The sequence below is a fragment of the Bidens hawaiensis genome, unplaced genomic scaffold, assembly GCF_021521415.1.
Source record: "Bidens hawaiensis isolate Kalapana, Puna unplaced genomic scaffold, B.hawaiensis_p1.1 tig00051558_1, whole genome shotgun sequence".
Classification (NCBI taxonomy): domain Eukaryota; kingdom Viridiplantae; phylum Streptophyta; class Magnoliopsida; order Asterales; family Asteraceae; genus Bidens; species Bidens hawaiensis.
In genome coordinates, this window is record NW_027499258.1 from 74,381 (window position 1) to 100,745 (window position 26,365).

The 26,365-nt window shown below is 36.1% G+C and overlaps 1 pseudogene; it reads left to right on the top strand.

Annotated features, from left to right (window-relative positions):
* Window positions 1-25,098, top strand: part of LOC143599141 (uncharacterized) — a 75,000-nt pseudogene extending 49,902 nt beyond the window's left edge.
* Window positions 25,099-26,365: the final 1,267 nt, after the last annotated feature.

Consider the following 26,365-nt stretch of genomic DNA (forward strand, 5'->3'; position numbering starts at 1 on the left):
CAGGACCAATACCATGATTCAATGGTAGAGGAGTACTGATAGCCGATGTATCATTCATGTTGAACTTCGCCAATACGTCATTTACATACATGGTCTGATGGATGAAGATACCATCTGACAACTGTTCTACTTGAAGTCCAGGAAAAAATTTCATCTCCCCCATTGCACTCATTTCAAATTTCTTCATTACTTCTTCAAACTGCTTGCACAGAGCATCGTTTGTCGACCCAAAGATGATATCATCGACATATATCTGCACGATCAGTAGATGTCCATCAACAAATTAGTGAAGATTGTATAGTCGACGGTTCCTCTGATAAACCTGTTGTCCAAAAGATGTTGGGACAACATCTCATACCAAGCTCTCGGGGCCTGATGGAGACCATAAAGAGCTTTATCAAGTAGATACACTTTGTCTTTGTGGATCAGATCGACAAACCCCGGTGGCTGCCCCACATAGACTTCTTCACTTATTTTTCCGTTAAGGAATGCAGACTTGACATCTAACTGGTAAACTTTGAAACCCTTCCAAGAAGTAAAAGCTAGAAAGATCCGAATTGCCTCTAGCGTTGCGACCGGTGCATACATTTCGTTGTAGTCGATACCTTCCCTCTGGTTAAAACCCAATACAACAAGTCTTGCTTTGTTTCTAACAATGATTCCATTCTCATCTCGTTTACACTTAAACACCCATTTGGTGTTGATCTGTTTCTTATCTTCAGGCAAATCAACCAATTTCCAGACCCGAGCTTCTCAAATTGCAATAGTTCCTCTTGCATAGCATTGACCCAGCTTTCCTCGGTCAGGGCTTCCTTGTACGTTTTAGGCTCGATCTGCGAAATAAAACACTTGAATGAGAATTGATTTTGTAAAGGAATTACCTTTGAGTAGAAACACTGGAGATTTTGATCGATTTGACGTCTCGTTTGAACTCCAGTATTCAAATCTCCTATGATATTATCTTCAGGATGATAGGATAAAGTTCTTGGCACCACTTCTGTAGAAACTGACACTTCAGATTGAAGATTATTCACATTCTCTTCAGTAGAAATAGATGAAGAAATAGCTTCGATAATCTCCTCATGAGATTCACTATTATCATCAAAAACAGAAGTAGTCTCTGGCATGTCATCAGATTGAACATGATCAAGTACCTCTTGAGAAACAGACACAGGAACTTCAGGTGTTGGTACACAATCTTCTGATAACTGTGGATTATATAACATCAATAAAAATTCATCAGAAAGAATTTCCTCAAGGAGTTTGAAACTCCCCCACATGCTTTCGTAATCAAATAGCCTAGAATTCCCTGGTCGTTGAACAGTAGGAGTATATTTTTGACAATCAACATTTTGGACTTGAACAATTTTGTGGAGGCTAAGAATGTATACACGTCTTAGAGGACTAGCATACCCCACAAAGAAACCTTCAACAACTTTGGGACCAAACTTCCCACTTGGTTCAAGAACAGTGCACGTTGATCCAAATGGTTCAAGCCACTTCAAATTAGGTTTTCAACGATTAAGTAGCTCAAAACACGTATTGCCAAATTTCTTGACTGTAAGCACCCGGTTAAGTGTATAAAAAGCTGCAGCTACTGCTTCTGACCAAAAATTAATGGGTAATTTTGAATCTGAAAGCATAGTTCGAGCTGTTTCAATCAATGTACGATTCTTTCGTTCAGCGACCCCATTCTGTTGTGGAGTGTACGGTGCACTGAATTCATGAAGAATTCCCCGGTCATTACAGTACTCAAGCATTTTGTTGTTCTTGAACTCCGTCCCATTGTCATTTCTTATTCGACGGATCGGTAGATTATACAACGTCTCCAATTTCTTGAATAAAATCATGAGGGAATCATATGTTTCATCCTTTGATTCCAAAAACATTACCCACGAAAATCTCTAATAATCATCAGTAACCACAAGACAATAAAGTTCTCCTGTGATACTTTTGACATTCACCGGACCAAAGAGATCCATATGTAGACGTTCGAAAGGTAAATTGATGGAGTTAATGAGTTTCTTCGGATATGATTTCTTGGTCTGTTTTTCTTTCTTACAGTCCAAACACTCTTCATTCAACTGAAAATTTCTCACATTCACTCCTTCAACCAAGTTCTTATGAATCAGATGATTCATCTTCCTCACACTGATATGTCCCATTCTTCGATGCCATGAAACTGATTCTCGTTCTGATGCCCTAGAAATAAAGCATTGAGCAGATCCCGAAGATGTTGATGCGGTACTCATATTCATGACATATAGATCATTCTCACGAGGAGCACGCATAAGAATCCATTCTTCAGGTATTCTGAAACCCGGTTTCATAATTAAACATTCTTGATCATTGAAATGGGTAGAGAAAGTTTTATCACAAATTTGTGATATACTCAGCAAATTATTCTCCATCTCTGAAATGTAGTTAACATTCTCAAAAGTAACTTTTCCATTCGTCAATATACCTTCCCCAACAATTTAACCTCCTTGGTTTCTTGCAAAACCGACACCATGAATAGATTTTACATCTTTGAGAAGATGAAGAGTACCCGTCATGTTCCTAGAGGCTCCACTATCCATTATCCAACGAGAATCCTGAGATCTTGGAAGCCCCTGCACATATAGTAAACAGTTTTAGTGAAACAAGGAAACCCAAGCCTTTTTGGTCTTAGGTTGTTTGAATTTTTTGTATAAAAACCTAATATCATCAATATCTGAATCACAAAATAACAAGTCCTCACTAGTTACTTGTGAACCAGATTCAGTTTTTATTTTCTCAACAACCTCTGGTGGTTTAACAATAGTTTTAGCCACCTAATTTTGACCTATGGCTTGCTTCTTGTTGTAAAAAGATGTTTGAGTTTTTTTTGAAACCTTTAACTTTGAGACATCTACTTTAACACCCTTTTCATCATTAGTTTTAACAAGCTCATCATGTTTCAAAATATTTACATTTTCAAGAACTATCACCGGTTTCTTTTCACTCACATAACCTAGACCAGGTTTCTTGGTAATAGTATTTTGAGATGGAGCATGATCATTCTTAAATCAATTGGGACAAGCATATAAAACATGCCCAATTTCATTACAGCAAAAACAACGTCTCCGGTCAACAAACTTGTTAACCTGAGATGTCATTTCAGATTGTTCACGCTCTACCTTTTGTTGATAAAACACACGGTTAGATTGATTTCTAAAAATTGCTTCTTTTTCAGATTCCGAGGTCTTACCATGCACAAACACAATTTTATTAATTGGTTGACCTGATGAGATTGCTTTGAATAAAAACTGGTTTTAGCAAATCTCTTCAGATCAACATGATTTTCCTTTTCAACAACTTTTTCTTCAGTTAACACTGATTCTGCAACTTTGATTCCGATTGTCCTCTCACAATCAGAACTAGGAGTATCCAACTTTTCAGTTTCAACAAACTCATCATTATCAGACACATTTTTATCATGCAATGGAGTTTCAATTTCCACATTCAGTGCCTTTTTCAACCCCTTAGGTTTGTTTGGAAGATAAGCATTCCACATAGGTGGAGGCACAACATGATAATCACCACATGATGGTATATTCTTGTTCATGTCATCCTTAATTTTAGTTCCAGGCATAATGTGATCAAGAACATAAGATGAAGCAGCGTAACTCACTAATGTCAAGTTTACTCTTTCTGTGTCAATCTTGAGTGTTTGCAACTCAAGTTTGAGAGCTGCATTCTCATCAATGTGTCTGTTAATGGCAATTTGTTTATCTTCCACAGTATGTTTTAACATTGAAATTGTCTTTTGATTTTGTTGAATACTTGCCCACAGATTCTTTTCACATTTTCGCAATTTTATATAAGCCTCATTAACCCTCTTAAGATCTAACAAAACTTGATCACAATGTTTTTTCAACTCTTTAATTTCAAGAGTTTTAAACTCACACTCATTACATGGTAATTCGCACTTTTCACAAACATTTGAGTTTAGAGTTACCTGATGTGCCATGAGTGCCTATTCTGTTGGAGAACATTCTTCACTTGAAGTTTCAGAATCTTCATCTGTAACCACACTTTCAACAAACTCCTCTTTTAACTCAACTGATCCCTTCTTATCATCTGATCTTTTGACTTCTGAAATCACCTCGTCTTCTTCATCTCCAAAGTCAATCTTTCCATGAGGTACTTCTTCACCGTTAAACCAACCTACAAAACTTTCTATGATATCAGGTGGAAATAATGAAATCAAATAGTTAGAAGGAACCTCATGAATTTTATCATATGTTCGCGGAAGTTTGTCAGATCAATCTTTTCACATTCATCATTCTTATTCATACTCTTTTCTTTTTCAACACAAACATTCCCTTTGTACTCAACCACTTTAATCACAGTCTCAACATTATCAATAACCTTTTCATCCACCATTTCTGCCACATTTGCTTGGAGCACCAAGTTCCAATCGAAACCCTCGTCCATCTGAGCTGTAGAAGCTTTTTGTTGTGAAGTTGATGTTTCTGTCGGTTTCTTGCTTTTTGATGATTCTGCCTCAGTTAGATGATAAATTGCCTGTTTGTAGTAATCCCTACCAAAGGGATTTGCAGTATTATCATCCACACTTCTGTTTGTACACTCCCTCTTGAAGTGTCCTTTTTCCTTGCACCTAAAGCATCTCACCTTAGATTTATCAAAACCCAACTTTGATGTTGATCCATCTAGCACATTTCTACCAGTTATCTCCTTGAACCTTTGAGCCCTTCTAATCACACTTGCCATGCACCACCGTATATCAATCATTTCCATTTCTACTGGATCAATCTGGTCGTAGTCTTCTTTTGTCATATTATAATTTCCAATACATCCTGCAACCAGACAGTCGTATGATTCTAAAACTGATCCAAGGAATGCCATATGTTCCTTTACAGTGTCAATGGTCAAGTTTCCTGTATTCTTCAGATTTACAGCAATGTTGCACTGTACAATATCAGGATCTTGTGTGATAGAAGCTTGAGATACTGGAATAGTTCCTGGAATCGTTCCAGAATAACTACTACTGAAATGTGGAGTATCCTTAACATTGGAAACACAAGCTTGTCCAGTTGACTCAGCACAAAAAGCTGTAGGAATTTTAGGATTTAAAGAAGCAACAGATTGTGAACCTTTGAAATACAACTCAACATCTTGTGAAACTGCTGTTGATTTCATCTTCTGCTTTTTCCTAAGCTCTAATTCATGTGCCTCAAGCTTTTCAATAAATCTAGCAAGGTTTAATCGGGCATATGCAACAGGATTTGACTGTTGGATCATTATGAAAGTGCCCCATTCTTCAAGAAGTGTGTTAGCCAGCTTATCAATGTACTCATAATCAGGCTTGTCAATGCCTAATCTTTTCATTTCATTTACCAAGTGGCAATATCTCTCAACCAATTGTGCAAAAGTTTCCCCTTTAACTTGAGTAATGTTGGGCCTAGTTATTTGGTTTGTACTTAGTTTGTTTGTTTTGTTTGGGCTGTGTATGTAAACCGAGATCTATTTGGATCTCGGTGGGCTTTTGGTTAGTATTGGGCTTGAGTGGTTAGTTCCCTATATATATAAATGTCTTTGTATAGGGTTAGGGGTTGTTCGTTCACTTGTGTTTTGGTCGTCTAGTATCATAGACGAGTATTGTATTAATAGTGCTTAAGCACCCGACGTTAATATTAACGTGTGTTTTGAAGCAAATTCTTGGTACTATGTTTGTGTTCTTGAATCATCCAGTGTTGGAATTCCGCACCAACACCTAGATTATTGATATCATAATTGTAGTGATCCAGATTCGGGACTTACAATTGGTATCAGAGCCTTAGACCTATTCAGGCTCGTTATTGTGATATCAAGGATTCAAGATTTTGATCTTTGGTGGTTGTGATTGATTTTCCGGTAATACTCTCGTCGGAGAAGGAAAAAGTTTTTTTTTTAAGTTGAAGATTGACCTAATCTTGATTAAAATTTAAATCCCATAGATTTCGGGATTTAATTTGTTACCAAAATTATCTGGTAAAAGCATCTTTGGGTTTCCTGGAAGTTCTCGGATAATTTTCATTGTTTTGGGCCAGCATTTGGTCGTTCTCGGTGAAATTTGTTAGTTCTCGGCCAAATCTGCCTTTTCTCAACCAAGTTTGTCAGTTCTCGGCTACATCCAAGAGTTCTCGGTTGACTAAGAGTGTTCTCTGTTGACTAAGAGTGTTCTCTGTTGACTTCCTAGCTCTCGGTCAATATTGTTCTCGGTATCTTTTCTCGGCTGCCATTAGTTCTTGGTCAATTTTTATTTGGACCTGACACTTGGACTAGGACTATAAAACTTCCTGGACTTAACTTAATCTTAAATTAAAATAAAATGGAACAGTTAACCAACAGCAATGTGTCATCAAATGCTATACTTCATCAAGAACCGGATTCCATAATGGGGACAGCAACTCGTGTACCTCGTCTATTGTAGACCATGAGGGGTTCAGTGACTGGAAATTTTGATTCGAGAAGTATGTTAAAATGAAAGAAGTTAAGATCTGGAGAAGCATTGTTAGAGGACCCCAAATCATCACGTATCAACGTGAGAATTCAACTGAGGTTGTTGTGAAGCCGGTTGCACAGTATGATGATGATGATTTTGCCAAAGTTGAAGAGGATGAAAAGGCCCTATCAACTTCAACCATGGCACATTCACCTGAGATTGCCCTTGGTTTTAGAGAACTTCAATCTGCTAAGGAACTATGGGAGGCATTAATCGAGGTGTATGAGGGAAACGAAGATATGAAAAGAAGTCGCCAAGACTTTCTGTGACAAAAGTTCAACATGTTTAACCATGTTCTGGGGGAGTCATTGGAAACTCAACTCCAAAGGTTTTAGCGACTGAAATGAGATCTGCGAGTATTTATCTAGCAACTTCAGAGATAAACAACAAACTGGTAAACTCATTGCCAAAGAGTTAGGATATGAATGTTGTTGTTATCAAGAAGACTAAAGATCTCAACAGAATGTCTATCTCTGAGATGATGGCTACTATCAAGGCATGTGATATGGACGGCAAGCAACGTGAAATAAACCATGCGAATTCTTACAGTGCAGCTAGTTAAAACGTTGCCTCCAACAATGCTCTTATTTCTCAAGATAGTTTCTCTATGTTCAAGGCCACTCAACAACCTCCAACCCAAGGAAACTTTCAGATGTTTAAGTCCACTCAAGGCCAGTCTTCCTCTACTCCGCCTCAACAAGCTCCAATTTTCTTCACCAAGTCTGCACAACCTTCATCTGTTGGCGCTGCTTAAGGTCAGAACTCAAGCCAGCTTCCCTCCATTCCGAAAGAGAATAAGGAGAACATAGCTCTAATGGCAGGGTTCATGAACTGCTATAATGCATTTCTAGCTGGAGACTTGGTTCAACCAGTTGTGGCTGCTGAACTCGATCAGATTCACCCTGATGATGTTGAGGAAATGGATATTGCTTGGCAAATCGCCATGGCAGTGTTTCGTGCCGAGAAATTCACTAAAAGGACTGGTAGAAACAATTGGAACATGCCTAATAATCAAAAGGTGGGTTTTAACAAGAAAACTCTGAGATGCTATAACTGTAACGAGTCGGGTCATTTTGCTCGTGAATGTACTAACCCAGCGAAGGAAGGAAACACAGAAAAGGCGCTGGTTCTAGTGGGTAATGCTAGGGGAGATGTTGGTGAGAGTTCGGGAAATGGTGAAAGGGGATTGATTGCTCAATAGTTCTCTTGGGAGGATCAGATGGCTGCTCTCAACATTGAAAATAAGACCGCAAATTTTGCAAATGTTGAAGACATTGAAGAGGAAAACGCTGCTAAGGAGCAAGTCAAGGAACTTCAATTCGCATTCATGGCGTTCACTCCCTCCAGCTCATCTGAGGTAAGCTTTCAACCATGTTCTCTAGATTGTGTTGATAAAATCAACTTATATAAACTTCATAATGATAACTTGATCAGAGACATGGAAAGAGTAAAATCATAAAAATTTTAACTTAAGAAAAATGAAAAATCCTTCTTAGATAAAATAGAAGCATATAAAAAGGATCTCTCTAAGCTTAAGTCTGAATTCAGCATAAAGTGTTGTCACCACCTAGATGCCAAGCAGGAAATTGCTGAATTAACTGCTAAACTGGAAGCCTCCAAATTGGAAATTTTGAACTTAAATGCTAAGTTTGAAAGAGTTGAACTTGATTTTAAAAAATTCGAGGATTCCAGTAAAGTAGTAAATTCAATGATTGATAATCAATTATGGTGGAAGGAAAAGGAAGGTGAGGGATTAGGGTACAGCCAGGTACCCCCACCTTACAATGACAACTATGTTCAACTTCCTGTCACCAAAGAACAGGAAGAAAAGGTACAGAACATGAAGTACGGTATACATGATAAGAATGACAAATCTGAACATGTGAATGCATCCACTTCAGGAGTGAACGATTCTAACGTGTTTGCTTCATGTGCAGAAAAAGTAACTGTCAGGGAATGGACTGATGAGGATGACGACCCTTGTTTTGAATTTAATAATGACACTATTTCTGATGTTCCTTTAAAACTGCCTGGTTTAAATTCTGTTATTCCGACTGTTTGTGTGGGCTCTATTTTAAAGAGCAAGGATTTTTGTGTGGTTGATTCGGTTAATAGTTTGAATTCTGACAATGTGGTATCAAATAAAATTCAAAATTCAAAATCCAACAAATACTTACCACCTAAATTTGTTAAAGAGGGATGCTCTAATGAAAAACAAGGTGATAAGCTGAATAATGTGAATAATGAAAAAGGGGGCCATCGCAATTTTCAACAAACTAGTCCACACAACTAGTTTAGACGAGGAATTGCCCAAAGTGATTTCTACATAAAACGTCAAACTTGTTTTAATTGTGGCACTCCTGGTCATATTGCCAGAAATTGTCCACATCGTCCATATGTTCCATATTATGGATTTTATCAGAGGAATATGCCCTATATGCCTCACAATTCACACAGGCAAAGATTCAGGCATTATCCGGCTAATTCCTCTAACGATGATTGGAACCGAAACAAATCTGGCAGGTTTAGTTCTCATCAGACCAAGCCTAACATGTTTCGAAAAAAGGTTAGAAAAGGTGCTTCGGTTTTAAAAGCAAACACAAATTCTAAGCCAAAACGGGTGGAAAAGGCAACCTCGTCTTCTTCCAACCCCAAAACAACGGAGGTTACGACAACCATTCGTACATATAATGCCAAATCATACAATGGTAGACACAAATGGTTGCCTAAATCTCCGGCAAAGGAATCTGAAAAATCCACGTTTGATGATAAAAGGGACATGTCGTGGCAACCCGTGACAACCTTAAATACATCAGGGTCACCCAGTGTAACTATGGACTAGGTACCAAAATCTAACTAATCCCGCGCTTTGTGCAGGGATAACTATGGAGGAATATCATTAGACCTTGGTATGTTGATAGTGGCTGTTCCAGGCACATGACAGGAGATATTTCCCAACTACACGACATTCAAACCTTTAACGGTGGGTATGTGTCCTTTGCAGGAGGAGAAAAGGAAAAGATCACACAGAAGGGTACCGTAAGTAATGGTGTTCTAAAATTTGAAAATGTTAACTTCGTTCCTGAATTGAAGCATAGTTTGCTGAGCGTGTCACAAATCTGTGACAAAGGGTTTTCAACTCACTTTACTAAGAAAGAATGTTTGGTTTTAAAACCTGGTATCATTATACCAGAAGACTGGATTCTTGTTCGATTACAACGAAAAGATAATGCTTATGTGATCGACATGAACAAAAATGTTCCTGATGAAATAACATGCTTGTTTTCAAAAGTGTTGGAACACAATGCTATGCTTTGGCATCGTCGTCTTGGTCATGCTAATACGAAAATTTTAAATCGTCTTGCTAAAAATGATTTGGTCCGTGGATTACCCATTAAAGATTTTGTTACTATTGAAAAATGTGTGGCTTGTGCCTTGGGTAAACATCATCGAAAAACTCATAAACCAAAATTGATCAACACTATCCCATCAGTTTTTCAATTGCTACATATGGATCTCTTTGGTCCGGTGCATGTTTTGAGTCTTTCATGCAGCTCTTATTGTCTTGTTATTACTGATGACTACTCACGTTTACTTGGGTGATTTTCTTGTCGAATAAGAGTGAAACTGCAGATTTGATCAAATGGATTATAGTGCTCATGGAGAACCAACTAAACTTGAAGCTGAAGGGAATACGCTGTGATAATGGTACAAAATTCAAGAATGCATCATTAAGTTATTTCTGTTCAGAGATGGGAGTGCTTCGTCAATATAGTTCAGACGGACACCACAACAAAATGGCGTAGCTGAAAGAAGAAACCAAACTCTTATTGAAGCGGCAAGGATGATGTTGTGTGATTCTAAGCTGCCATTATTTTTCTGGGCAGAAGCTATTAATACGGCCTGTTATGTTCAGAATCGGGTGATAATCAACAAATCACAAATGAAGACTCCTTATGAGATTGTCTATGGACATAAGCCTACTGTCGCGCACTTCAAGGCTTTTGATTGCCCATGCACTCTACTGAACCTCGAGTCTACTCTGAAATTTGGGGCCAAAGCTGATGATTGCTACTTTGTTGGGTATGCAGGCCATACTGCTTACAGGGTCTACAACAAGTCTACCAAAAATATTCTAGAATCTTATGATGTTCGTTGGTTGGAAGAAAACGAGACTGATGCTCGTGTTGGTCCGGACTGGCAATTCGATTATAATGAACTCTTCAAACCGTTCAATGTGTTTCCGGTCATCAACACAGACCCTTCAGGCAGCACTACAGTGGATGCTGAGAAAGATGATTCACATGCAGTATCCCACATCTCTCCACTCCTGGATGATGATGTCCCAGAACCAGTCAATGACGACAAACCCACATCTGTTTCTCAGCCGAAAGCAGTTCCAAAAAATGAATATTCGCAAAGTTCGTCTGAAGATACCGCGACAGTTTAGGGGGAGAGTCCTATTCGTCAAATTTTTGGGAGCACACTATTTCCCGATGTCATTCCAAATGAATATGTCGCCAGCACTTCATACTCACATAGTACAGCGACCTCCGGATGGAAGAACCCCCTTGCTGACATTGACGTGAATTTATCAAACCTGAAATCTACCAGTGATGTTTCCGATCAATTACTTCCTTCAAGAATTCAGAAAGATCATCCAATTGAGAACGTCATAGGTCCTCTTGAAACGGGCGTGTCCACCAGAGTTCAGACTAGAAATATAAACAGTTGTTTGTTTTCCTGTTTCATATCTCAGATAGAGCCAAAGACTGTAGACATGGCCCTCCAGGAACCCAGTTGGGTAGACGCTATGCATGAAGAGTTAAATCAGTTTGATAAGTTGAAATTTTGGAGATTGGTTGAGTTACCGGAGGGAAAGAAAGCACTTGATACGAGATGGGTGTTCCGAAATAAGCAAGATGACACCGGGGTTATTGTTCGAAACAAGGCTCGATTAGTAGTTCGTGGGTTTCATCAAGTTGAAGGGTTGGATTACACTGAGGTTTATGCTCCAGTGGCTAGACTTGAAGCCATCAGAATTTATTTGGCCTACGCTTCATTTATAGGGTTCACAGTGTTTCAAATGGACGTTAAGACTGCATTTCTGTATGGCGAGGTCAAGGAAGAGATATATGTGGAACAGCCACCGGGTTTTACTGATATCAAGAAGCCAAATCATGTTTACAAGTTAGACAAGGCATTGTATGGGCTTCATCAGGCTCCTCGAGCATGGTATGCTACATTGACAGCACATCTTCTAGATCATGGCTACAAGTGAGGAACCATTGATCAAACCTTAGTTTGCTTGTTTTGTTTGGGCTGTGTATGTAAACCGAGATCCAAATTTTGGTTAGTATTGGGCTTGAGTGGTTAGTTCCCTATATATATAGATGTCTTTGTATAGGGTTAGGGGTTGTTCGTTCACTTGTGTTTTGGCCGTCTAGTATCATAGACGAGTATTGTATTAATAGTGCTTAAGCACCCGACGTTAATATTAGCGTGTGTTTTGAAGCAAATTCTTGGTACTGTGTTTGTGTTCTTGAATCATCCAGTGTTGGAATTCCACACCAACACCTAGATTGTTGATATCATAATTGTAGTGATCCAGATTCGGGACTTACAAGTAAAAATATCAGACTCTTTCTTCAGCAGTGCAATCTTGCTTTTCCTCATATCAGGGTTTCCTCTGTCCTTGTTTAATAGAGCTTGCCAAATTGAGTAGCACGAGCCATTGTGTTGTAGTAATTGAAAATTTTCAGCTTTAATGGCTTGTTGAAACAAATTCAACATCTTCTTTTCTCTTAAGAACTGATCTTTGTCACCTTCAGCAATTTGTGACAACCTGTAATTGCTCCCATTCTCATTCTTTGGGATAATGTATTCTTCCTCAACAGCCGTCCACGTTTCATAGTTCAAAGCTTATACGTATGTTTCAAACTTGTCAGCCCAAGATGGATAATCTTCCATACGAAGAAGCTTAGGTGGCTTGTTTGAAGTTCCCATTTCGTTTTCGAGATTAATACTCTAAAGCAATGCAGAAGGCTGTGACACAAACGCACTAAAGTTTTCCATTTTAGTCAAAGAAGGTCAACATATAAGTTCTGCTCTTGGTCCACGGATATGTAAGAAAGTCAACGTATAAGTATGGAATGTAAATGTTTGTTAACAGATAAGTGTAGGTCAACGTATAAGATGTGGTCAACGTATATGTATACAAACGTATATGTTTTTCACCTTATTACATATACGACGTACATGTTAAACGCCGGATATGTTATACGTGAATAACATATGCGTTGATATGACATATCCGCTAAAAGACATCTTTTCGGAATTTTGACAATTTGGAGGTTCAAATGATGTTACAGCTTGTATCTCAAAGTGCGGAATCCATTGAGAGTGAACAAAACAAGTAAACATTAAGCATATTCTTCATTGATAACTTCAAAGATTACAAGATATGACTTTGTAGCAACTTTCTCTCTCTACTCTCTCACTCTAACATTCACCAAAAGTCTACATAATAACGCATAAGTCCTCTATTTATAGAACACATGAACAAGCTCATCAAGTTCGTATATGATATACGGCGCATATCATATACACCGCATATGATATGCGTTGACTTGAAGACTTATGCGTTGACTACCAAACATAAACTATACATTTGACATTTCATTTCTACACAATCATATCTTATACATCAAAGACCCTAGCAATAGACATTATGCACTAACACTCCATGACCTCAGAGTTCAATTTGTGAACTTGATCCGTCAATTATTGAATAATTGTAGCATCAACTAACTTAATACTCTCATCTACTGTCATGCTATCAGTAGTTTTACCTACATCAGTAGTTTTATCTGCAAAAAAATCAGGATATTCATCAAGAGATTGTACAGATGCCCCTTTGCCTTTGTACTGGGGACCTCCAACTGTTGTTGATATAAAAATATCATCAGTTGTTGCCAGGATAGGAGTCTTATTGCCTAAACTACTGTCCAACTGTGAACAATTGTTTCAACAATTCTATTAGTTAAGTTGCTCCTAATCCCATATACAATTCACATGTAATGAAAAGAATATCAGCCTCCTCTTGTGCTGGGTTAGTGATACCTATCTCAACATTAGCAGTTTGAAGAGTGGTTTCCCTTTCAATTGACGTGGTAAAGAAAGGACCGCGTTCAGTGATTTTGGATACTTTGATAATTACTTGGGCAACTTCTTTTGTGGTGATGATATGATGATCCAAAGGAGGTGAATGAGAAGTAGCCTTGGGAGAGGAGCTTAGAGTTGGAGTGCTGATTAGTTCTTCAACTTCTTGATGTGGGTCCCCTATGCTTACAACAGTTTCCTTTTGTGAGAAAGACTGAGGGGTTGGTTTGGGTGGAGGTGTGACATATTGTGAGGAAGTAACAACAATCAATTGTTTTTGTGGACTTTGTGATGCCATAGGTGATTCAGGCACCTCATCATCTAGTACGACCTTTTTGTTCTCTTTTTGAATTTAGGTTTTTTGGATTTCCTCGAAGTTTTATTTTTGGTGGTAGGTGTGGGATTCAAGGTACTAGCTTGAGTATCTTGATCATCTAGAGCAATGGGCTCATCTGTAACTGCTAGTGCCGAAGCATCAGTAGTTTGGACAATCATCAACCAAACAATCATCAACCAAAGCTGATGATTTGGAATCCTTCATTCTCGCAAAGATCTCATTGCTGAGACTTTGACTTTGAACAGAAGTTCTTTGAAAAAAAAAGATTTAGACAATATCTTCATGTGATATGTCATTAAAATTCTGGGAGACATTAAAAAGGGTTTTCCTTTTGTTGCAGTCATTGCTTTCATATTTGAAACTAAATCATTAAAAAGTGATTGTGAAAAGTAGCAATTCTCACTAGTTAGAATAGAATATGCTAAATATTAAACATTTGAAGGTAATTCATTCCAACCAGTGGTTTTGCAAGACATACATTGAAGTAGAGTATGAAAAAGGAACTTCATTAGAGAGGGAAAATGATTTTTAAAAAGTGTAGCCTTTAGAGTGGAACCCAATTACCCTCTCTCAATGAGTTCAAACTTTAGTACCTGTTCAGCAATTTTAGTAGGAAAATCATCATCATTCAACTCCAAATGTTATGAAATGAGTGAAGATGATACAAATAACTCTGTCTGTCCTACCTTTGTTTTGATAAACAATGGAGTCTTTTCATCCTCAGCATATTGAATGTAAGCATTCTTCCAAAAATCGTTACGGGTTTGTGGATAGAGAGCAGGAGAAATTGTTAAGAGGTTAGGGAATCTGCTTCCAGTGATTGTCCCAACCATGTTGTCATACTCATTGTGGTTAGGGCTGGTGTGCAGGTATGTAACATGTTATGCGGATACTTGAATTGAAGGTTTCTAGGGTTTTGAGCCATGTTTGCAGAGTATGTGAGAACGATGATGGTAGAAAGTGAGTGATTCAACTGTATGATGACGATGTGTAATATAGGTAAAAGCTTTCTTTAGGGTTAAGAAATATGATTATGGAAGATAATCATTTGATTGGCGGAGGATTAGGTGGATTTAGAAAGTGGGTAATCAGAAGTTACCGTTGGAACCACTGTTCCATTGAAACAACGATAATTAAACCCATACAGTATAAATGAAACAACTGTTGCTTGTCTTTGATCAGTTGTTTTGAATAAAACTAATCAGTATTTTTGGAATTACTGATTCTCATCAGTAGTTTGAAAACAAATGTTTTAAACAGTTTTTTTCATTATTTTTCTCAACAGTAGTTTAACAAAATAGTATTTTTGAAAACATTGAGCAATAGTAAAAATAAAAATTGATCAATACTTTTGAAAACAATAGTTTTCCATTGTATTAAACATCAAAAGATGTTCATATAGTGGTTTTAAAAGTTGAATGCATTTTATTATCAAGAGTCAGTTGTAAACAACTAACATGATTTTGCAAAAATGTTGATTCAAAGATTTAACATTCCTAATATGAAAAGCAGGTTTTGAAAACTAGTTGAATAAAGTCCATTGGTAAACGCATCAGCAAACTGATTTTCAGATGAGACATGTTCAATTGAAATCAAACCTTTTTCATAGCAATCTCTTATGAAGTGATGTCTGATCTCAATATGCTTGGTCTTTGAATGCTAAACTGGAATTTTGATGATGTTCAAAGCAGCTTCACTGTCCAATTTCAATAGAGTTTCTAAAGCAGTTATCCCATAAACTAGCAACTGCTTTTGTGGCCAAAGTAGTTGAGTTGTGTAGCTTGCAGCAGCAATATACTCTTCTTTAGTACTTAAGTTTGAAACGGTACTTTGCTTCTTGCTTTGCCAAGACACCAGTGCATCACCAAAGAATTGACATCCTCCAGATGTTGATTTTCTTATCATTTGACTACCTGCATAATCACTATCTGCAAATCCAACAAGATGGGTTTTTGTGATGGATGAATACTAGATACCTAAGGTACATGAACCTTTGATATATCTAAATATCCCTTTAACAGCACTTACATGAGATTCCATTGGTGAAGCTTGATATCTTGCACAAACACATGTAGCATATATTATATCAGGCCTAGATACTGTTAGATACATTAAAGATCCAATCATACATCTATACAAGGTTTGATCCACATACTCACCAGTTTCATCTGGTGATAATGGATCAATTTTACTCATTGGTGTTGAACTTGCTTTGCAATCAGTCAATTTAATCTTTTCTATATTTTGATTGATGTAGAAAAATTCCAGTTTTAGTTTGTTTGACTTGCAAGCCTAAGAAGTATTGTAACTCACCCATGTTACTGATTTAAAATTCAGATTTCATGAGTTTTGTAAAATCATCACACAACTTTGGATTTGTGGATCCAAATATGATGTCGTCAACATAAATCTAAACAAGAAATAAATCTTTTTCCTCCCTTTTGAGAAACAAAGTTTTATTGATATGACCTCTTTGAAATTGATTTGAGATAAAAAAAAATGAGGAAAGTCTATCATACCAGGCTCTTGAAGCTTGTTTGAGTCCATAGAGTGCTTTCTTTAGCTTGTAGATATAGTCTAGATTGAAAGCATCTTCAAACCCTAGTGGTTGTGTGATATGCACCTCTTCTTGAATGTCACCTTAAAGGAAGGCTCCTTTGACATCCATTTGAAACACCTTGATGTTGTGAATGGTTGCATATGCAAGAAACAACCAGATTGCTTCAAGTCTTGCAACATGTGCAAAGTTTTCTTCATAGTCAATTCATTGTCCTTGAATATATCCTTGAAGTACTAACCTAGCCTTGTGTTTTTATCACAATTCCTCTTTCATTAGTCGTGTTCCTGAAGACCCATTTTGTGCCAATAGGTGTTACCCCTTATTGTCTTGGGCATAACTCCCAAACATACATCTTTGTGAACTGCATGATTTCCTTTTGCATGGATTCAACCCAACTATTTTCTCTTAAAGAAATTTGATACTTTGTAGGTTCAAGTTGAGATAGAAAGCCAGCAAATAAGCAAAAATTTTCTTGTTGACTTATGGTGAGAACACCATGTTGAATGTCAAAAATTATTTGCTCTTGAGGATGGGCAGGATGAAAAATATAAGGAACAATGTCCCTTATAGTGCTTGAAGAGGTTGTTGGTGAAACTACTGATGGAGAGTCAGTTATTAAAGGTGGAGGTATTGGGGGTAAACAATTGTTTTGAGAAAGAACCGATGAACGTTCAAAATTTGGATGAGGAAGATCATTTTGAACACCAGTTGATTAATCATCAGCAGTTACACAACCTTGAATCCCTTGATCAATAGTTAACTAATGATCGGTAGTTTGAATGAAAGTGTTGTTATTCTCTACACTCGAATCTTCAAAGAAGTATTGCTCTTCAAATTGATTACCTGCATCAGCAAATTCATCAGTTTTCCGGCTCATATCTTAAGATATCAGGATTAAAGAAATCATCAGGATCATTAGTAATTTTTAAATTAGGCATTTTATTAAATTTAACATTTAATGTTTCTTCTTTAGCTTTTGTTCTAGAATTAAAAACTCTATAAGCTTTAGAAGTTGAGGAATAGCCTAGAAAATAACCACAATCCACTTTGGCTACAAATTTTGAAATTGAATCTTTCAAGTTCAATATAAAACATGGGCAACCAAAGGCTTTGAAAAAGGAGATTAATGGTTTTATTTTTTAAATAATTTCATATGTTGTTTTCTCATGTCTTTGATTTATTAAAATCCTATTTTGAACATATCCTGTAGTGTTAACTGCTTCCCAAACATATAAAGGTAGCCCTGAATTAGCAAGCATGGATCTAGCAACTTCAATTAATGTTCTGTTTTTCCTCTGTACAACTCCATTTTGTTGAGGTTGATAATGCTGAATTGTCTGATAATGCCTTTGGAGATATAAAAAGTATCTAGCACTTCATTCTTGAATTCAGTTCCATTGTCACTTTTTAGGATTTTAACTGGTAGATTAAATTGTTTCTCCACTTGTGCAATGAAGTTCTTGATCTTTTCAGTTGTTTCATCCTTTGAATGTAAGAAGAATGCCCAAGTGAATCTTGAATAATCATTTACAATTACACGACAATACCTTTTCTTTTCAAGACTCAGTATTCAAACTGGTCCAAAAATGTCCATGTGTAAAAGAATAAAACAAGTAGTAGTTTTGGATTCTTCTAAGGATTCGTATGACACATTGTTTGTTTACCTTGAAAACATGCAACACAGTTTTATCATAGACATATTCTTTGACATGTAGACTTCTAACCAGCTGTTTCTTGGTTAGATTGTTAATTATTTTCAAATTAGCATGTCTCCATCTCTTGTACCATAAGTCTGTTTACTTAGTTGATGCTCTACTAAGAAAACATGTTGCAATAGGAATTTTTTTATCCCTACGCATGTCTACAGCATAGGCATTGCCACTCCTGCTTGAAGTTAAAAAAATGTTCTCTGCAACCAGTTTCTCAATCTGTTTTGCACAGTCATAGTTGCACCATACCCTTTCTCACACATTTCTGACACACTTAATAAATTGAATTTCAATTTAGCAATCAAATTAACATTATAAATTGTTAACTTATCTGCTTCTATGTTTCCTGAGCCCAAAACATTTCCTTTTTCATTAGTTCCAAAGGATACAGCTCCCCTCCATGTTTCTTAAATTCAGAGAGAATATATATGCTTACTATCATGTGCCTAGAGCATCCATTATCCACATACCATAAACTTTTCATACATGTGAAAGCTCTCTGGACATATAGAGGAAATTAGTTAGAAGGATTAACCTAAGCCTTGTTGGTCTTGGGTTGCCCATCAGAAGAAGATAACTCAATTTTTTGTTGAAGATTCCTAACAAGATTCATCAAATGTTTTTGATTTTCCGCTAAAAATTTGATCTTAGCACTTTGTGAAACTACTGATGAATCTTTTGAGCAACATTTTCCGTGGTAAGATCCTTGATGGTGGAGCATCTGTTACTTGAACATTTCTTGAACTTGGAATGTTCTTTAATGCCATAGTCGCTGGTGTTTCAACACATTCAAATTGAACTTTCTTTTTGGGTGTAGAACTTTGAGTTTTAATGAAAACATCTGGAGTTACTACAGTTTTTGTGTGATGAACAAATTTCAAGAATTTACAATCCTCAGTTAAGTGATTGTTTTCTTACATACGTCACATGGATTTGGAAACAATGGGTTTTTTTTTACCATTTTTAGATTTCTTTTTATTGGTTGCACCCAATCTATCAACGTCTACTATTCCTGGTGATTTGTATCCAGGTACAGAAGTTGAATGAAGTTCAGCTTGATTAACCTCTGAAACATCTCTCTTAACTTGATTAACAACTGATCTAGGAATAAATGCAGGTGCGATTGCAACTAGTCTATTGGATTCAAATCACTTTGAAACTGCTAAATTTTTTGGAACATCAGCAGTTCGAGAGGAAACAACTATTGTAAAGTTTACTTCAGTTGTTTTGATTGAATCATTAGTTGTTTTTGAAACTTTAGAAGGGTTGAGATCAACATTTGTCTTTTGACCATCCAAAGATGTGATAGTAGTAATATCTTTGACTCCATTGAGTGAATTAGTTGTTTGATGCCAATTCCCAATTTCATCTTGAAATAAGAATTTTGTTAACTCTTTCATGTTTTGAGAAACTTTAGAAGAGTTTTGATCAACAACTGATATATGGCCTCCTGATGCAACAAGCGAAATTGATTTGAACCCTTGTGATGCTTGAGTTGTTTGATACCAGTTTCCCATCTTATCTTTATTAGCAAGTTTTAGGGAACAACATTTGGTAAAACAACTGATGGAACTTGTTTTTGAAATATTACTTTTTCCTCAAGTTCATTAACACAGTTGTAAGAGGTAATGAGAGTATAATTTTGAGGTGGCTCGGTATGATTATATCAAATACCAAATTTTACATTGTTGTTGGATTGCTTGCTCAACAACATTTGAAATCCCTTACTTGATTCAATCCATTTTCCACAGTTTACTTGAGTTCGTACTAATGTTTTGTTACATTCGTCGTACTTTTTCAACAAATTTTCTGCATAAGATTTTTATCTAACAAAACATGTTTCAATTTCAAAATCTCTTTTTCTTTTTCATTCAATTTTTCTTTTAACTCATCTTTGGATTTTGAAACTTTTGATTCAAGTTCAGCAACTTGTTTTATCAGTTTTATGTTTCCGAGTTTAATATTTGCAAATGCAATGATGCAATCATTGGAACATAACTTTTGACAAATATCAGGTGTTACCTCATCAGCAATAGTTTGGAGTGCCTTTTCATCAGCAGATTATGTATCTACTAAAAGATCACTTGTCATCAGCACTTGAATAATTTCATTGTTGAAATCATTCTCCATCTCCTTTTCTTCACATGATTCCACATCTATAACCACAAGAGCTAGACCTTTAGTACTCATCTATTCAGGCAGACTAGTCCAGTTAACAAATTCTTGTGTGAAGAAACTTGTTTTAGTGTTTTCATGGGTGGAAGAAGATGATCCATGTGTGGAAACTATGGAAGGCTAGACTTGTTTATTGATAGGTGGCATGAAATGAGGTTGAACAAATTATATCTACTGCATGGCTTGATGTATAGATGCATACTGATACTAATATTGAGTACCAGTATTAGGCATTGTTGAGGTTTGAGCAAAATGAGCTGTGTAGTGGTTATTGAAAGATTGTTGTTGTGAATGAGGATGGAGAGGTGAACTTGGATAGGTTATTAAAGGCTGAACATGATTGGGACTAGGCAATGTCTGAGTTCTGCATTCCTGTTCTAAGTGTCCTAGTCTATCACATTTGTGACATGTCATTTTCGCCTTGTCATAACCCACTTTTGTCATATTATTAATTCTAGGGAATTTCCTTCATGTCCTTTTGTAGAATTTGCTTGTCTTGATAGTCAATAATGCCAAGGAGTTCAGAATTTCCATTTCCTTCAGGTCGACTGGATCTATGTGTTGCAAATCTTCCATAGTAAATGATAGATTGTCAAACACATGTGGAGAACTCTCTTGAACAACAAATTCCTTGGTATTCAACTGCTGAACCAATACTAGTTATTATTTCTATGTGATGATTCTAGATCTTAATCTAAGCTAATAAACACAATTCACAAATCAATGAAATAGTAAACAGCTGATCTAATTCTTTGTATGAATTAGTATCACTTTAATTGAAATCATATTTGAACTATAATTCAATTAGTATACGAAATAGACAAGCTATGAAGTGGAATTCATTTGAGCTAATTAGCAGGTTTCATATGGAAGAACAATTATATCGAATGATTACAATCTATTGCTCCCCCTCAACCTTAGCTTATCATTCACTCTGATTTTCTAGTACAAGAATACACTGATCAGGTGAGTATTATGATGTGAAAAGTGTTAATGAAGTAGAGACTTTCTTTTTCATTATATAAAAGTGATAAACTACAGATGAGCTAAAAGGTGAGAGTGACACCTAACAAAAATGGTTACAAACTACTGATGAATAAGTTATGAACAACTGACTAAAAAGAATCCTATGCTAACTACTGATATTTTCTTGAAATAGCTAATGTTTGACGCATCAGTTGCTAGTCTTCAATTGTTAGGATCTTCAAAAGTTTTGATCAGCTACTTTGTCTTCAGTTCTTTCATAACAATAGTTTGCATGGTAAGACGTTTGGAGCAGTAGTTTACCAAAACCTCATAGTGGAGAACAACTGATGTTTGTACCATAAGTTGTTTAGTGTTTGATCATTAGTTCTTTTCAAGGTTCAACAATCTTTCGCTGAATCAATGATGCCAAAACCATTTATTCTTTTTACTCCACTGTATTATATTGAGAGTCTTCTATGGGCTGAGTCTTTGATAAATTTTATAAACTTAATGCCCAAACTGTCATCCTCTTCCGTCAGCAATGGAAGGTTTATTAAGCTTCTTAACGGCTTTCATGCAGCATAGGTACATCTTGAAGATCTACGCTTTGAGAAGTACCGGAATCAAACACTAAAGTTACATAGGAGATATTTTTAAGCTTACTCCATTTAATAACTTTGGAACATAACTGGCTTTTATCTACAGCTGAACCAATAGCCAATGTAGATAAAAGATAATAGATTAAAATCATATTCAAACCCCATCTTGGCATCTTTGTGAATGCTCTTGATGGCTTGAAGTTCTTCTTCTTTTATAAGTTGTCTTTTTTGGCATATAGAGCCAAGTTTCTTGCTTTAGTCCCTTCTTGTGCAGAACTTGGCATTAGAGCGGTAGTTTGAGCAGCTCTTTGCTTTTTAGGATCTTGATTGTAGATAAAGTTTTTGGTTTAGAAAACTTTCTTGGGTTCTTCTTTCTTTATTGTACAAGATCCTTGTAAAACCACCAGGACTACCACCATACCACCTACCATCACTCACCCCACAAAACCTCCTTACCACCCCCACACAACCACCACACCACCAATTGAAACATCTTTAGGTGATTAAATCCTAAACAACATATCAGCTGGTAATATATTTAAGCACCTCATTTTTTTTCTTTTCTCTCTTTCTTTTTTTCTTTTTTACTTCTGCATTGGATTACAAATATAGCGGATGTGGTTTTCTTCTTGGTTGATAACCACAAAATGATTAATTCCCAAGATATCACAAGAAACGAAGTACATCAAAATATGTGTGGGTGATTAATGCCCAAAGTCCAACTTCGAACCTCAAAAAGGAATTCCACATATCCATTGTGAGTCACAATATCCCTAAAAATAGGGTTTTTTTGATGTGTGAATTTAGAGGAAATAGATGGAGATGATAAACAACGGAAAACAACACATTCTCTGGATTTGGGTGAGGTTACCAGGTTGATATGTCGGTTAGTCAAAAAAAAACCTTAAATCAAAGAATCCGAGTTAGAACCATTCAAACTCACCTCAAAATCAGCAACATATCTAGATCTGACGTTAGATCTTGTTAACACCTAGATCTAGTGGTTTCAAGCTTTGTTTCTTCTTGTTTCTAGCCATGATCGAAAACCACAACCGTAATGAATGATGGATTAATGGTAGACGAAGTTATAGGGTGGTTGTGGGTGGTAATTGAAGGTTGTCGGATGGAGGTTTATGGTGGCGGACGACTGGAAATTGTAAAAGGAACGGTGAGATGGCAGATTTGATATTGGCAGGCGGTGGTGTGGGGGTGGGTGGTTGATGGTGATTGATGAATTGAAAACGAAAGAAAGAGAAAGAGAGCTTGAGTTTGAGAGAGAGAGAGAGAGAGAGAGAGAGAGTTTTAATTGTATATATTCCTATTTTTTTTATTTATTATCATGTTTTTTTAATATAAATAGGTGAAATGACCAATTTGCTATCACGTGACCTCCACATAACCTGACTTAACGATAATATATAACGGGATTAAGGTCAAAGGACAAACGATGTTGGATTTGAAAACGCAATGGATAAAACAGGTCAATTTTGAAGATAAAGAACAAGCAATGAAATTTGCGGCAAACATAAAAGACAAAATCTGTAAGGAAAATTGGTTTAAATAATTCCAACTATAACCCATTGGTAAAATAAAAGTCCCAACTTCACTCTTGGCTGGTGACGGTCCCAACTAAAGGTGTATTTTTTTCCAACAGCCCGCAACTAACAGATAATTAATTCTGTTATTTTGTTGTTTACGTGGCATGCGTACCTAGTGGATCGTTGACAAAAATACACCTTTAGTTTGGACTGTTATTTGATAATAGAGGATAGTTGGGATTACTTGAAACCAATTTTCTTAAAAAGAAACAGATGATTATTGCCACGTAATGCTACCACATAGATGTTTATTGACAACTAGGCGTACCACGCAAGTATCAGACTAACGAATAGTTAACTACGTTAGTCGTGAACCATTAGTACGAAATACACCTTTAGTTGATATACATTGAACTTGTTACCCCATAACAATTTTTTACTGAATTAAAGGTGAAATACACAATAGAAAATAAACTAATCCAAATAAACCAACAATAAAAAAAATTATAAGTAAAACCCGACTATGTGCTTCTTTTGTTACCAATATCATTATTAAATATTCTATATTTTTTATTTTAAAAATCAAATTTGAAAACACAAAGAGAAAAGGTCAAATGTGACAGCCTGTTTAGCGAGTTGTTTTAGAAGACCCTAAAGAGAACCTCGTCTTCTTCCCGACGTCTCGCTGGCTGGAAGAGAACCTCGGCTTTTTAGTGACTAGTTTTAAAACAAATCTATGTGTGAAAAACTTAATATACACATCTATATATGTTTAGCTCAAAGTTTATAATATATATGATTTCTTATATTATCCTAAATATGAGTACATGTAACCCGTACAAATAATTAAAATACACGTTACAAAATTAAATCCATGCTTTTGAGTATCGGTAAAAGAACAAATTAAATCCTGCTATAACCTATGTTATAAACTTATTGATAAGTTTGTTCATAAATCAACTTCGCCTCATTCACCCATTTGCTACAAATAGTTCTAAACATGATACTGTTGATTTAGAAGGGTGACATGCAGGCACTCGAAGATTTAACATACGCAAAGCGAAAGGAATTCTTGAAAACACACCACTTACCTAAGGAACTCCCAGTTGTCTCATTTCATACCGAAGCCAAAATTTCTCCGGTAGCTTTAGCAACTCTTACTTGTATTGCACAAGCAGAAATACCAAGATTTGCTCATGTATCAATGCCGGTTGTGGTGCCTCTTGGGGCCACACTGGCTGCTTCTGCCCAACTTCTGCAAACCATATATGGTGAAAAAAGTGACGGACTCGTTACATGTCGTGATGCAGAGGTCCCAGGCTCCGTGGTGGTACGACCTAAGAGGAAGTTGGACCATGCGTGGATGGTTTACTCTTCAACTAATGATGACCCTCTAGAGGCCGATGCTTCTCAGGTGTGTGAGGCTCTTCTAACTTTGGTCATGGAAGTTGGACTCAGAAAGAATCATCTTTGTAGCCTTAGACCGGAATAAGTCTCATGTTAAAGATGGTGAAGGGTTGGATAACGGGTTATAAAGTTATGGTTAAAACCCTAAAATATATTGTAAAATTTAACTATACATATGCATGAATATGTTGCAAACTGTGGACATGTTATTCTTATTATGTATTTTATTTATATGTACTGGTTTCAGTCTTTTAATTATAACAATATATGCTCTGTATAAAATAATATAGTGTGTGTATATATATATAGGATTAGGTTTATTTCAGAAATAATCTTGTTGCGAGAAGCCAATTTGACCAATCAAAAATTTTCTTTCAACTTTTTAATTTATTTATTGATAGGGGTATATTAGTAAAAATTAGTTTGTGTTATATATGGCAGGAATAAGTTAGGGAGCGTTAAATATTAATTATATTAACTTGTCTTTTCTTTTTATTTATTTATCATCTTTTCAAAAGAAACAAGAAGATAATATACAATCTACACAAATTATTTTGGATCTATCGGATATTCCCATTGCAACCGATTGAATCTAATTCTCACATGTGCATTATCATCAACTCAAGCTAAATTGATTTTTTTTTTTGTGTTTACATTTTTTTTAACCACAACTTTATATGTTATATAGTTAAATAGAGTGAGACTATATATCAACAGTTAATGCATCAAGACATCGCAGGTTTGATGGACTGGCCCATCGATTACCCAATTCAGTTCTGTTAGCTATACTTAAATCAATTTGCGTCAAATTTTGATCGATCTTAAGATCAGTTTCATATTATATTTATATTCAATCGTTTCAGTTTGATATTATCCTTATATAAAGGTATTGCAAATTCGCCTTGATATATTCATTATATTCAATTGATTATGTTTTGGTATACTGGATCAACTAAATTAATTATATAATTTTCAGTTGCAACGTATAATTTTGCACTACCATATTAATCATTTGAAGTACACTCATAATTTCTTAATCTCAAACATCTTTCTCATTTTCTTCATACTTTTTTACAAATCACTTTTGTCCATATTGTTTTATACCTCAATTCATATTTCTTTACTCCATCTGGCTTCAAACTTATAATTTCCTTAAACATGTGTGGTGAATTGAGCATCACCTACATTCTTCCGAAGTTCCGATCTTGTGGTACTTGGCATCTTCAAAATAGATACTTCGAAATCTTTGGTTATTCCAAACTGAAAGAAGGCTGAACAAACATTGCTTTACCTTTCCCTGCATTTTCTTTGATAAATGTTGCCTCAATTTGTCTGCACTATCAACAATTTTATTGACGTTGCGTGGATTTTTCTACATTTGTGA